Here is an 11,426-nt window from a genome sequence, read left to right as displayed (position 1 = left end):
ACACACACACACAATGTGTGAGGCACAAGGTTTGCTCCCAGCACTGCATAAAATGGAGCATGGTGGCACATGGCCACAATCAGCTTGGTAGTAGAGGCAGGACTGTCAAGCATTCAAGGTCATCCTTAGCTACAGACTCAGCCTGGGAGCCAGTTTTAGTGATAGGAGACCCCATCTCAACAGAACAGAACAGGCAGGGCTGGTGAGACGGCTTGTCAGGCTGAAGCACTTGTCAAACAGGCCTAAGGGTCTGGGCGCAGCCCTCAGAGCCATTTGGAAAAGGGGAGGAGGGGGCATGCAGCTATACCTCAGCATTTCTGTGTCAAGATGGTGGGTGGACACAGAGAACTGCCCTGGCCCTCACAGGTCAGCTAGCATGGCAGAGACTTTGAGAGAGGCGCTGAGAGTCATCCTCTGCCTCCACGTTACACCCCCTACCTACTTTTTAAAAAAATTATTAAAAAAAAACCCAAACAAATAAAAATTTAAATATGGCCTGGAAATGCCTCAGTGGTTAAGAGCACTCGCTGTTCTTCCAGAGGACCCAGGTTCTATTTCCAGCAACCACATGACTGCTCACAGCTGCCTGAAACTACAGTTCTAGGGCCCTGACGCCCTCTTCTGACCTCTGTAGGCTCCAGCACACACAGGATGCGCAGACATAAGTGCAGGCAAAACAGTCGTACACATAAACTAAGAATAATTTTTTTTTTAAATAAAAAGCAAGGGGGAACAGCCAGGTGATAGTGTAATTCCAGCACTCAGGGAGGCAGAGAGGCAGGAGGATCTCTGTGAGTTCGAGGACAGTCTGGTCTACAAAGTGAGTCCAGGACAGCCAGGGCTACACAGAGAAACCCTGTCAAACAAAACAACAAACAAACAAAAAGCAAAAACAAGAGTGCTGGGGAGGTGACTGAGGGATTAAGAGGACAGGGGTTCCTTTCCCGGCACCAGGCATCAACATGGTAGCTAACAGCTGTCTGCAACTCCAGGCCCAAGGGGATCTGATTCCTTCTTCTGGCTTCCCAGGGTGCCAGGGACTCACGTGGTACACAAGCACACACGCAGACAAAATACCCATACACATAAATAGTAAACAAAAACCTCTTTTAAAAATTAAAAACAAAAAAAACATTTCGAGGGACATTTTTTATGATTTTTCTGGAATTGCTACAGATGACCTTAAGCTCAGTGACCTTTGAAACCATGTATTAGCCAGGCCTGTAATTCTGGCTATTGGGAGACTGAGGCAGAGGGCTCACAAGTTCAGAGCCTGACTGGGCTGCAGAGGGAGTCAAGTCCAGCCTGGGCAACTTAGTGAAACTGCAAATAGAAAAGGGAAAGAGCTGGAGATTAGCTCGGTGGTAGAGCACTTGCCTAGCACGACACCAGGTTCTCATGAGAAAAACCCACCTGTGAGACAGTGGTGTCTCAGAGCGAAAGGCCTGCTTCCCTGTGTCACTATGAATCAGGGCCATGCTTTGGGACTTCACTTGACATTGATTTTCTATTTTCTACCATGGCTATAGATTTGGGATCTATTTTTTTGTAGTAGCAAATGCTTCTTAATTTATCAAAAGTGGTTTGTTGTTTCAGATATGTTTGAAACGTTGTGTTATTGTTTTATTTTTCAAGACAGAGTCTCTTTATGTAGCCCTGGCTGTCCTGAACTCACTTGTAGACCAGGCCGGCCTTGAATTTACAGAGATCCTCCTGCCTTCTCAGCAGTGGGATTAAAAGTGTGTGCTACCATGCCCAGCGCTCTTCTGTTTTTTTTTTTTGAAGAGGAGAGAGACTGTGAGGATAGGTGGAACTTGTGAAAATCAAAGACTGCTGAGTGAGGATGGTAGACTTGGTGCTCTATTTCTTGGGATGCAGTATAACTCCTGTCAAAGGGAGGGGGGAAATGTGTTGTGATAGTGGTGGGCTCTCCAGGGGTTGTGGAGGGGCTTCTCCCAGCCCCTGCTGCCATGGGCTGAAACGGAGGAGTGGCTAGGCTGGTGCTCTGCAATGGAGCCATACCCTCACCCCTTCCGGAAGTGTTAGGTCTCTCATGAAATTCCTAACTTGGTGTTTCCCCCACCTAGCTCAGCACCTGTATGAACATGATGTGTGCTGAATGGCGGTTGGCTCTGGCCTCTTAGCTGTGAGGAGCCATCGTTATCTGAGTGCCTGCTGTGTGAGGTGCCCTTTCCGTCAGCTTGGCCTCCCAAGTCCATGCCAGTCACAGTCTGAGTTCCACAAAGACGGAAGAGACAGGCTGTGAGTAACCTTGGCTGGGTGTGGCAGTACACACCTGAAATTCCGACACTGTGGGCTGAGACAGAAGGATTGCTGCCAGTTCAAGTCCAGCCTGGGCTACAAGTGTCTTTGCAGCACTTGGCACCTGAGACGGGAGGATTAGCACCAAAGATGGTGCTCAATAAACCAACTAAAGAGGAAAGAGGGACTGGAGAGATGGCTCAGCAGTTAAGAGCATTGGCTGCTCTTCCCAGAGATTCTGTGTTCAATTCCCAGCACCCACATCATGGCTCACAACCATCTATACTGGGATCTGATGCCCTCTTCTGGCGTGCAGGGGTACGTGCAGAAAGAGCACTCACATACAGGGGCAAAAGGCATGAAGCATTGATACAGGGCAAAGGGTCTGTGTCACTAAGTCCTGGCCAATCTGTGGGCCTGCCCATCATCATTGTCTGGCTCCAGTCTGTCCTGCAAGGCGACCTGAACTGGGTGAAATCTCTTCCTGGGAGGCGAGCTCGGCAGGCTTCCTTTCCCAGCAGGAGGCCCCTGGAGAAATTCCAGTTTATTGGGGCCTTGGAGCCATTGTCCCACTAGTCTGATAGTGAAAGAGAGGAGCCTAGGGTCTGTAAAGCTCCTGGACAGTAACTGGATTTTCAAGGCTGGCCTGGACAATATAGTGAGTTTAAAGGCAGCCTGAGGCTACAGAATGAGATTCTATGTCACAGAGAAAGAGAGGGAGAGCGAGGAAGCAAGCGAGAGAAACAAAGAAGAAAGAAAGAAGAAAAAGAAAACACAGGGAAAGGCTGGAGAGATGACTCAGTGGTTAAGAGCACTTGATGCTCTTCTGAAGATCGATCCTGAGTTCAGTTCCCAGCACCCACATGGCAGCTTACAACTGTCAGATGCCATCTTCTGGTTCGCAGACAAAAGCACCTCTGTAATCCCAGCACGCAGGGAGAGGAGGCAGAGGCAGGTGGATCACTGTGAGTTCGAGGCTAGCCTGCACTACAAGGCAAGTCCAGGACAGCCAAGGCTACACAGAGAAACCCTGTCTCGAAAACAACAAGAATGAAAGAAAGGAAGAAAGGAAGGTAGGAAGGGAGGAAGGAAGGAAGGGAGGAAGGAAGGAAGGGAGGAAGGAAGGAAGGAAGGAAGGGAGGAAGGAAGGAAGGAAGGAAGGGAGGAAGGAAGGAAGGGAGGGAGGGAGGGAGGTAGGGAGGAAGGGAGGAAGGGAGGAAGGGAGGGAGGAAGGAAGGGAGGGAGGGAGGAAACACAAACACAGGGAAACAGCCTTCTCAGATATCGCAGACTCTGATGTTTTCTAGGTGCAGACTCTTGGCATAAGAAAAGCATTGGCTTAATGTTTTGAGACAAGTTCTTCTGTGCTGCCCAGGCTTGATCTTCACCCTCTGGGCTCAAGTTATTCTTCTGCCTCAGCCTTACAAGTCACTGGGGACATAGACACAAAGTTTAGTTCAGAGTCTGAGTCTTTCAGGCATTTATTTATTTGTGTATTGGTTTATTTATGATAGGATCTCCTTTAGTTCAGGCTAGTCTAGAACTCATGTCGTTAGAGATGACCTTGAACTCCTGTTCTTTTGCCTCTGCTTCCTGAGTGCTTGTCCACCTTCGTACTGTTATCCAATACCTTCTTTCTTTGGTCCTAGTATTACTTGTTCTTGCCATTTTGTTAAAATACCCCTACAAAAGTAAGTTAGGGGAGACGGGGTTCTTCTGGTTCATAATTCTAGGGGGTTCACCATGAGGCAGGTAGGCGAGAGGTGGGGAGGCCGTGCTGATGTCAGGAGGCAGTGAGGTGAATGCTTGAGCTCCCTGCTCCCTCTCTCTGTAGTACTGTCCCCTCCAGCCCATGGGACGGTGCTGTCCACAGTTACCGAGTACCTTTCCACCTCAGTTAACCTCGTGTAGAGTGTCCTTCAGCGGTGCGCCCAGAGGCTGACCTAGTCCGTGACAGTGTTGGTCACCACCGTTCTCTGCACCGTTCACTGGGAGGGTGTGAAATCCCAGTGACCAGGCTGCAGCAACCCCTCCCTGCACAGGCCAGAACTGCCACCAACACCAGCTCTCCCGGCTCTGTCCTCCACTAACCTGAAGGAATGGGTTTGCTTGGCTTACAGTTTTGGAGGCAGAAGACTGGGTAGCCCCTCTGGCTCCTCCTTTTAAAGACCTAATCGTAGATTGCAGATGGCAGTAAGTGAGAGCCAGAGCCAGAGGTGTGTGTGTGTGTGGGGAGGGGTCACAGCACGAAACAGGACGCTATGGAACAAGCTGCTTCCTGGGCTGCCAGGCCAACCTGCGTCCTATGAGAACTACCTTAATCCCTTCTGAAACCCAGGCCCTCCGCGTGGTCCCCACCTTCTGGAATCTGCATGCAGTCTCCTCCTGGGTGCCTAGCTTCCCACTGTGAGCACTTTGAGGACAACTGCCACCCAAATAACAGACATTGCTAGTAGTAGTGGTGATGCAACCCTGTAGTCTCAGGAGGCAGGAACACCATAGGTTCAAGGCCGGCCTCGGCTACTGAGCTAGAGACCCTGTCAAACACTAGCAGTCACCTCAGCCAGCTTGTGGCAATGGGGAGTTAGATGCAGCATTGGTGATTAAATCATCCATTCATTCTCAGCATTCATTTCCATTCACTGAGTTCATTTTTAAGCGTGTGTGTGTGTGTGTGTGTGTGTGTGTGCGCGCGTTTCCGTGTGTGCCTGTATGTACTTGGGTGTGTGTAGAGCAGAAACTGACATGTCTTCCCTGATTGCTCTCCGCCTACATGCGGAGGCAGGCTCTCTTACTGTAACCTGGAGTTCCTCTGTTCTAACTGGCCAGCTCTCCCAACTGTTGGCTGCAGCCCCCACTGGGCATCAGGGGCTCAGAGAGGTGCCTTACCTGCTGAGCCATCTCTCCAGATCGCTTAAGTCTGTCTTTAATAAGCGTTATGGACTAGCAGTGGAAGAATAGCCAGTGACATTTGGAACTTCCTAACTTCAAAGACCTTTCACATCCTTGGACCTGCTTGATTTTACCATAGTGTGAGATCAGTCTTGTTATTACAACAATATGATTTTTTATTTTTTCTTGCACTAGATACTGAAACTTCAGCCTCATACCTGCTAGGTAGGTGTTACATCAGCAGCTCATGATGTGATAATTATCAGTGAAGAAAGTCACATAGCTTATATGAAATGCATGCCAAGAATTTCTATTCTCCTGTGCTCCTGAGTCTCTGCTTGATTCACAGGCAGGCGATGGGCGGGGGGACTCAACGGCCACCAGCCTAGTCAAAAAACAGCAAGTTCCACCTCAGGAAGTAGGTAGAGAGTGACAGAGTGGAGACGCAGCAACATCCTCTGGTCTCTTTGCACACACGTGCACACTTGTTGGTGTGACACTGGGTTGGTGCTGAGGAGCCGTCGGGAAGAATTGTGTGGGTCGCAGGAGTTAGAGCCCAGAGTGACGGGGATGGGGCCTGAACACAATAGTGTGCCCACAGCTGCCCCGCCCTCCTGGTTGCAGCCTCTGCCCGTGCAGAGCAATCTCTGCTCCCTGCTCTGGCGGCACCCCACAAGCCCTAGGTTGAACACTGTGAAGAAAGGAACTGGCTGCCTTTCTTCTGTTGGGGCTCCGGGCCAATCCTTTCCTGCCTGAGGCAGAGCTGGGGACGGCCCGCCCAGGCTGTCTGCACAGGGGCCCAGGCTGGCACCGCTGCTCTCAGCAGGCACTCACTTTCTGGGTTAGCTATTTTTGCACAACTCTGAACAACACTCCCGAGAAATAAAGTAAAAGGGGAAGGTCTGCTTTGGCTCATAGCTGCAGAGGGTTCTGTCCACGATTGCTTGTCCCCGTGGGATCTGGGCAGACCGTCACAGTGACGGGAGTGTGTGGTGGAGGACTGGGAGAGCCCTGGGGACCAGGCAGAGCCTTCACAGGTGTGTCACCAGGGACTCCCTGCCTTCACTAGGCCCCTGTGTCTCTGCCACCTTCTCCAAGCACCACCACCACTGCGGCCCAAGAGCTCAACCTGGGAACCTACAGAGGCAGGGGGCTGGGGGGCAGACAAGGCATGTTCAAATGGAAACACTCTGGATCCTCTTTCTGTCTTTCTCCTCACAGATTGTGTGGCATTTTGGAGGGTGGAGTGCCTGGGCACCCAGCCCACCACTTCCCGCCCCAATCTGGCCCTGGGCACAGGACACATGGTGCTGGCCATCAGCCTGGCCTGCCGCCCACCTATTATGGCTTCAGCTGCTGGGCTGGCACACTGACCAAAGGAGCCAGCCCTGCCCTCCCTCAGTCCTGTTGCTGGGGCAGAAGTGGAAATTGATGAGAGGTGCTGGGCATGGCTGGGGGTCTGAACTTAGGATGGCCAGGGGCGGTCCAACCTGCAGGCTGCCCTGGCTGACCACTGCTACAATGTAGCCCCACGCTAAACGGAAAACTCACTTGAAACATTTTGACAGTTTCTTGTGATTTTTTAAAGAACTTGACCGTGAGGTTCCCAAACATGAACTTTGTAGATGACAGCAACATGTTGCAATGTTCTGCCGCTGCTGCACTGCGGGCTGCAAGCTTCGAGGAGAGGCCGCTGCTGCACTGCGGGCTGCAAGCCTCAGAGAGAGGCCGCTGCTGCACTGCGGGCTGCAAGCCTCGAGGAGAGGCAGCTGCTGAGCTGCTGGGTGAGGCAGGGGACGAGAGAGGATGATGTTCCCACTGAGCCTTCTCTCTTGTACTTCTTCGGGGCCCTGTGCAAAGTCACGTGGGTCCAAGCATGCCTCACACCGGTGTACAAGCTCCCAGCAGAGAGTGCAGGGGCTCTGCGCTGTGGGATGGGCACATAGCTGTGCCCAGGGTGGGAACTGTGAAGTTGCTGCCAGGGTGCGGAAGGGTAGGCAAGTGCTGAGTGCAGCCCTGGTCCCCAGCACACGCCGGCACACACTGGCACACGCCGGCACACGCCGCTGTGTCTGCTACCTGGGGGCCTCTCCCGCCCTGGTTCTGGAGAACAGGGGCTCTCGCTTCCCATGGTGCCTCACGGCCACAGGTGGTGAGGGCCGATGCTGTGGGGGTGTGGGCTGTACGTTGTTCTTGCATCCATGTGCACTGTATGTTCAAACGTGTGAATCCCCTGAAGAGATGCTGGGTGGGGAGGGGGCAGGAAGCCTGGAAAAGATAGGGAATTTATGAGGCGCTTTTGTCGGGAGACAGTCGTAATGAAGAAAATTCAATTTTCTGCAGCTCGGAGAGTCAATATGTTAAATCTCGGAGAAGCTGCAGAGTGACAGCGGAATGGCAAAGTCAATGGGACGTGTGTGGGAGGGAGGCGGTCTCCTGTGTCTGCAGCTGGCTGCCTCCTCGCCATACCCTTGAACTGAAGTTGGGGGACAGCATGGTTCAGCTACACGACTTCTTGGAAAGGTCCTGGTTCTGTCCAGCCTAGCTGCTGTCTTCTCACACCCGTGTTAGGGATATAAACATGTTTTTGTTTTGACCCCAGGTGTGCGATGTGGGACTGATTCAGATTGTCCACAGCAGCTGTGGGCTGAGAGGGGCTCTTTGCCAGCTGAAGATAGTTTAATCCTCAAGACTCTGAGGGAATAAAGCCAGAACCAGAGAGAGGAGGGAGCTCTGAGGCAGGGGAAGGCTGCTGTGCTCCGCCCCCGCCCCCTGCTGCTCCTGCTGCTGTTGATGCAATGTGAGGAGAAGTTGGAGATCTCCTGAAGCGAAGACTGCCCTTCCTTGTACCAAGGAACCCCACGACCCTAACCACAGGAAGTAATTAAAGAGAGCTCTGCCCCTGCTCCCCACTAATGCTCCTTCCGACCTACCCAGTGCTGGGGTGTTGGGGTTGGGGTGGAGGAGAAAGAAAACTAAGAAATGTAAATAAAACAGTTAAAAATATACGCCAACACACTTTTTTCCCAATGAGAAAAAGTTACTATTTCCCAAGTTCAGTCCTACTCTAGCACCAGCTTACAAGAAAGTCCTTCTTCTTCTCTTTCTTTGTTTTTCTGTACATGTGGCCCTGGCTGTCGTGGAACTCTGTAGACTAGGCTGGCCCTGAACTCAGAGATCCTCCTGCTTCTGCCTCCTGAGGGCTGGGATTAAAGATGTGACCTCCGCACCCGCCCTGCAGAAGTCCTTTTAGTCTAATCAATCAGTGCTCTATCTTGATGCAGTTACTAATTTTATAGTGGCCCTTTCTAACCTAGAATCACGAATGGAGAAAATGTCTAACTTTTCATTCTCACTCTCTATCAGCATCTCCTTGGCTGGCCTCCTGTTTGCAAGCAAGATTCAACTTTCCACACCCAGTCCTTACCCTATCTCCCAGCCGCTGTTCCGGAAGGCAGCGCAGAAAGAGGTTGGGGGGCGGGGTGGAGGGGTCCTCCGTGAGCCCAGTGTCACCAGGAGCTGTGATTAGCCGAGCTGCTGGCTGTGTAATTGGCGTGTGCCCGCGTCCCCCGGGTCTGGTGTGTTAATGGCGGGTCCCTGTGGTGAGTAACGAGATCTGGGCCCATGGCTGGTTGCACACTTTAATTAATTAGTGCTCCTCTGTTGTGGAGGAGAGGCTGAGGGAGGCCACTTGGGGGCGTCTCAAAGTGAGAGTCTAGCTCTTCAGAGCCCAGAGGTCCCCGAGGTCTGAGGTGAGGGGAGCACCCAGCCTGGGAGGGGACTGGGAGGCTGGCCACGCTCCGGTGGTCTACGCTTGGCACAAGCGTCCATTCCCAGCTCAGTCCCAGACTCAAGCCTCGGCTCCAGCTCTTGGAACCTGGGAGTCATGGAGGAGTAGGGGGGAAGATGAGGAGCAGGATGCCTGCCCCTCCAGCCCCATTCCTGCCAGCTCACCCCTGCCTCACGCTCACCAGGCTCAGGGACTTTTGTATCCTCGCTTCTGGGCACTGACTTCCAGTGCGGAGGCCTCTGCTGCCCTGCTGTGACATGACCGCAGAGCCTTAGCCATGGTAGGCGAGGATTCTACCGCTTGTCTATACCCGCTGCTCTCAGATTATAGGACAGGCTCTGCCCGTGAGCCCAGCCGGGCTCTGCCTTCTCCTGCTTGAGCCTCGCGAGGCGGTCAGCACGTCTGGCTAGTCTTTTCTGAAACCTGGCTTCTGCGGGAACACTACAGAAAACTTCAAGTAGGGAGCAGGGGAAGGCTGGGAGAGCGCGTTCCTTCCCCGGCCCCACCCCTGATCAGAACGGTCCCGACTGGTCACCATAGCAGCAGGAAAGATCACGGTGAGAAGTGAGAAAGCACTTCCAGCAAGCAGAAGGCTCTACTTGTTTGTGCCTCGAGGCGCTAGGGTGGTCGACCAGGCACCATTCCCATCCCCCTTCCTTTAACGCTGAAACCGAGCAAGGTGTACGGGGCGGGGGGAGTGGGGAGGGAAACTGGAGAAAACCCGCAGAATTGGAGATGAGGCTGCAGCAGGCGCGCTGCCTTCCATGTGGCGGCATGAACCCCGGTCCCGCGCCCGGTAATTGCTAAATTACCCGCCATCTGCTCGGCTCTCAGACATAAATTATCTGCGAGGAGAAAAGCCACAGAGGCGGTGTGCTTTCCTCCCGCCCGCCCAGGCCCGCGAGGGGAGCTGAGCGCGGGCTCAGGCCGCCCAGGCCTCGGTGGGCCGAAGGGGCCGCGGCCGAGGGCGCCAGGGGCGCGGGCGCGGCCCGGTGGGCGGGGCGCCCGGCTCCCAGGAGGAGGTGGGGCCTGTGTGGCGGGCGCGGCTCGCCAAAGGTGGGCCCACGGGCGTGGCAGGGTTTGAGGGCGCCGCCGCTCTACCGGATCCAGGCCGTGGCCCCTGGTGACCCGTCAGCTGTCTCTAATAGCTGTCCCAGGAGCAGGGCGGGGGAGAGGGGCACAGGCAGGACCTCGCCCTGGGGTTCTGAGGTTGGCACAGGAGTGAGAGGGCGCAGAGGCTGCAGAGTGGGAAGGAGGGAAGGTGGGCCTCTGGGAGGTGCAGCGAGGAGCAGGCCCAGGAAGGCCTTCAGGGGTGGCGAGCCGAGGAAGGTGGGAAGAGCACACGGTGTCGCCCCCAGGCCTGGAGGAATGTGCACCGGGGATGGTCCCGGGAAGGAGCCATCTCCCGCTCCCGGGCCCAGGCCTGCGGAGCCCCGGGCACCCGCAGGGAGTGCCCAGACGCCCGGCTCCACGCAGGACAGAGTGTGGGGTTTGTGCGGCGCGATTGTTTAGTATTCATGGGGCGACGCAATCTCTCCCACATCTGCTTAGCACAGCAAGTCCTGTCATATAACTGTCTCCCGCACTGTCTGTCCATAAAGAATGTCTCGGAATTGGTGTAATTCAGAGAAATTAATGACGACTTTCTGCGGGACGGCTCCCTGGGGGATGATTAACACTTCATCGTCCATCTGATGCGCGGGGCCCAGCGCTCCATCGCGAACATTTGGGCCGTGGCCAGCCGCATTAAAGGTTATTACGGAAAACGCGACCTGCAAACGGGCGAGAGGCAGGATGGACCGGGGCGGGGGAGGGAGGACGAGGAGCCCATCAGAGCCAAGTCCGAGATCGGGTTTCCCGAGGTGTGCCATCTGAGGGGTCTGCCGCTGAAGGAGAACGGGGTTCTGGTCTAGGCGGCAAAGAAGCGGAAGGGTCTTGGGGAGCTGCTGGGCCCCACGTCACCTCAGAGCTGGGGAAGGGTCAGTCTTACTCTTCGTGGGGGGACGCACGGCTAATGGAGGCTTTCCCTGTGTTAGTTCACACAGGTGAGTGGTGGAACCGGGGCTCAGAGAGATCGCGTCCAAGTAGCCCAGTGTGAAGACACCAAGGCCGAATCTGAACTCAAAGTCTTAGTTCCTGAGCTCTTACCTTTCCCACCACACCCCGGGGCAGCCTCACTGTCTGCCTCAACTTCCTGCACAGCGGGTGGCAGCTAAGCGCTCCAAAGCGCTTAGGAGGAGTGCAGGAGTCACCTCCGAGGCCCCACTTCCGGTCTGGACCGGAAGGCCGCGGTGGCGGGAAGCGGTGGCGGGAAGTGGTGCCGCTCTGGGCCTGGAGGCCTGGTTTCCCGCAGCCTCCCTGCGCAGTGTCCGCCCCCACGGAGGGTCTGGCCCCCGGTCTGTGGAAGGCCCACAGTGCTGGTGAGCAGTAGAGTGCCAGGTGGGGCGTACACATGCCGGCCAAGGTACGTTACGCGTGGGTG

This window comes from Meriones unguiculatus, chromosome 8 (genome assembly GCF_030254825.1).
Source record: "Meriones unguiculatus strain TT.TT164.6M chromosome 8, Bangor_MerUng_6.1, whole genome shotgun sequence".
Classification (NCBI taxonomy): domain Eukaryota; kingdom Metazoa; phylum Chordata; class Mammalia; order Rodentia; family Muridae; genus Meriones; species Meriones unguiculatus.
The sequence above is the reverse complement of the archived record's forward strand: the minus strand, read 5'-3'. Positions refer to the sequence as shown.